The 3,463-nt window shown below is 36.0% G+C and overlaps 1 pseudogene; it reads right to left on the minus strand.

Annotated features, from left to right (window-relative positions):
- Window positions 1-2,342: 2,342 nt before the first annotated feature.
- Window positions 2,343-3,095, minus strand: LOC132172336 (germin-like protein subfamily 1 member 13; annotated as a pseudogene).
- Between the last annotated feature and the right edge of the window lie 368 nt (window positions 3,096-3,463).

A 3,463-nucleotide genomic window follows, 5' to 3' on the forward strand; every position in this document is an offset into this window, starting at 1 on the left:
TTTCGTTAATTTTATAGGTTAATTACCTTTTTAGTATTTAGGTTCATTTTTTATTTTTATTTTTCCTTTTTTATTTATTTATTTTTTAATTTTAATTTTTTAATTTTTTACTTATGTTTCAAATTGTATGACGGATGACACCTGCCGTATGGGTAAAGATCAATTTAATATCTCCGTTACATTTTGTTAGCTCAAACTAACATACGTGACATTCCACATGTCCTAAAAAAAAATAAAAAAACTAAACCCTAAAAAAAAAAAAAAAAAACAAAAAAATTATAGGGTGGCATTTCAGCCAATGGGATGGCTGGCCACCTCAGTTTGGCCATTGGGGGTGGCTCGCTCATGGCTCAGCCATGAGCCACTCCTAGGGCAAGAATAGGGTGGCTGATGTCTGTCAAGATGCTTTCCCATCAAGCACCAATTCTAGTGTTCCGAGTGACTTGAGATCAGAGCTCAGGGCCAATAAATTTGCAGAATGTGTTCTTGTAGTTTCTAAAAATCTGGCTTCATTTGATTCATGATCGTTTCTAGAAATTGGGCAGATGGTAGTTTTTCCACTTGAATCTATACCAAGCATTTGCGCAGGCACAGAAGTATGATCAGAAACAGGCATTCCAGTCAAATTTGTGATGAAAAATCTGACCCCAACTCACCATTAACCATTGATATCAGAGGAAATTGTGTGTTTCTGCTGGATTCCAAAAGGAGGCACAGGTTCTATACCACGAATACTATTCTTCAGTCATGAGTGAAATCAACTCACTTCGAGAATCTAAATCTGTACTTCCAAAGTCTTCTCGACCTTCCTACAAAAATCCATTTGCAAAAACTGTGTTTCAGTCGGATCTGCTGTGATGGAGAAGCTTGCTTGCATTGTCATCTGGTATTGAGGTCTCCGAATATTTCTCCTCAGTAAATAAAGACTGCATGTGCTTTAATAATGCCTCATTTTCTCCTATCCATCCAGGACCAAACTTGAGGCCGCCAGGCAAAACTCTTTCAATTTTTTTTGAAGCAATCTTCCAAACTACAGGCCAAGATCTGCTACAAATTGTGTGATGCTTTTTGCATAATCATGGACCTCAAGGCTTTTGAGGGTAGTTTTGGCTATTCCTTTTGACCATTAGAGGTGGCCGAATCACCCCCCAGTTGTCTTGGGATGTTCAGCCACAACATTCCAACCCAGCCACCCCCAAAGGCCAAAATGGGTGTGGCTGGCCACCCAATTATTTGGTTTTTAATTTATTTTTTAAAAATTTTTAAAATTATTTTTAGGACATGTGGCATGTTTACGTTATGACATTCGCAGTATGTTAGTTTGGGATACTAAATTGGTCTTTACCCATAAGTCAAGTGTCATCTATGATACGATTTGAAACTTAGGTAAGAAAAAATAAAAAAAAAGTGAAAACCTAAGTACTAAAAAGGTAATTAATCCTAATTTTATTCTCAAACTTTTCAAACGATGCAAAAGCCTTCTATAAAACCTGAGGGTAATTTGTTTTTTTTTTTTGGCATGTTTGCACAAGGGGAAGGAAAGGAGGTAGGGGGATTTAAACTACTGACCTCCACTTCATGAAATGTGGTCTCTAGTCAATTTAGCGACTCCTTATAAATATGAAGGTAAATTTTAAATGGGAAGTGAATCACTTGATGATCACATGGTCACTAATCCTCTAATTTCATTGTCTAAAATGTGAAAACTTACGAGTTAATGAAAGGTATTTTAATAGATGAATGCTAAGCTTACAAATAAGATTTTATAAACAAACTTTTACAACAGAATGTGGCACAACATGATTGAAAATGAGATAAATTTAACTTTTGAGAAACCCAATTATATTGTACCACATCACGTTGTAAATTTTTTTTTATAAAATTTGTTTGTAAGCATAGCATTTTTCATTTTAATAACCAAAATAAACATTACAATTTCTCTAAAACACCCTTAGAAAAAGAAGTCTGAATTCAAGTTAGAAAGTTTAAACTTTTACAGTAATATTATGATAAATTAAACCAAATTCTATCCTATATAGGCAAGTTATGGTTAAAATCCCACATAGACAAGTTGGAATTTGTCCATTTTTATATGCTTTGACAAATATGGCTGGTTCAAAAAGGAGTTACGTCCTTTAATTCAACCCCAATACTTTCTTTCTGTGTTACACACGCACACGCAAAGAGAGAGATATGATCAGCAAATGTCAACATTATTTTATACTCCAACTCCCCTGAGGGAGAGTTACATAAGCAACCTTTTTATTTTAAAATTGTAATGATGGAATGAGGAAAACTGGAAAAGGGTTCATAATAGTTTGATAATTTCTCTAATTATCCGATCAGAACTTCTTCTGAAGATCTTTAATAATATTCTTGTCAAGTTGGAAGGCTTTGGCGAGAACATCAGAGTTGATGGGAGGATCAGATCCGAAAATAGCATTTGCTATTGTGATGACACCTGCATTTTGGCTGCTCAAACCAGCAAAGGCTACGGCATTAGTCTTTCCCGCATTGAACTGAAAGTGAATGAGACCAATTGGGAACACAAAGACATCTCCCTTCTTTAGAACTTTGGTGAAAAGGCGATTCTCTGGGTTGGCTGTGACAAAACCAACTAACAGAGTACCTTCTACGACTACCAGAATCTCAGTCGCACGAGGGTGAGTGTGAGGAGGATTTTGTCCATATGGTGCATAGTCAATGCGAACTAAAGATATGCCTAGAGTGTTGAGGCTTGGGATTTGGTCCACATTTACAGTAGTGACATTTGACCCAACTCGATTGTCTGTATTTCCAGGAATTTGGAGCCCAGAGAAGTAGAAATCATCAGCCTTGGTATCCTTCAAATCCTTGCAGAATTTCCCATTCACAAACACTGCAGGAAACAATAGATTTCTATAGTAAGAAACCAATAAAGATATATAATAATGCTTGTAAGCAGAAAGTAATGAACATAATTATATATACCAGCAGATTTGGGGCCATCAATTGCAACACAAATGTCTTGAAGAGGGCTGGGATCGAAGGCAGAGACAAGGGAGGATGCAAGTGACGAGAGCAACAATTGCAAGGAAATGGACTCCTTTCATCATATCTAAATAAGCTTTGTGTGTAACTTGGTGATGGGTGATAAGATATTGAATGGGAAACATGTGTATTTATAGATAACTGCTTTGGAAATGGTCATTGGTTCTGCTACACGAAGTCTTGAGTGGTTATGGATATTTAATATTACAAATACCAAGTTCTTCTACAACTTCCGCAGAATTTGAGCCTCCGTGGGTTTCTTCTTATCATTCTGTCTCTCTGTTCTTATTTGATTACTTCTTCTCATGCTTTCTCTTTGTTCTTATTTGATTACTTCTTCTCATGCCACTTCAACGCCATAACATATTTAAAGGTTGTTTGGTCAATAAACAACGGAAGCACTCAAATCTAGATTGCTTAAGATGTCAAATGA

This window comes from Corylus avellana, chromosome ca2 (assembly GCF_901000735.1).
Source record: "Corylus avellana chromosome ca2, CavTom2PMs-1.0".
In the NCBI taxonomy this organism is placed as follows: Eukaryota; Viridiplantae; Streptophyta; class Magnoliopsida; order Fagales; family Betulaceae; genus Corylus; species Corylus avellana.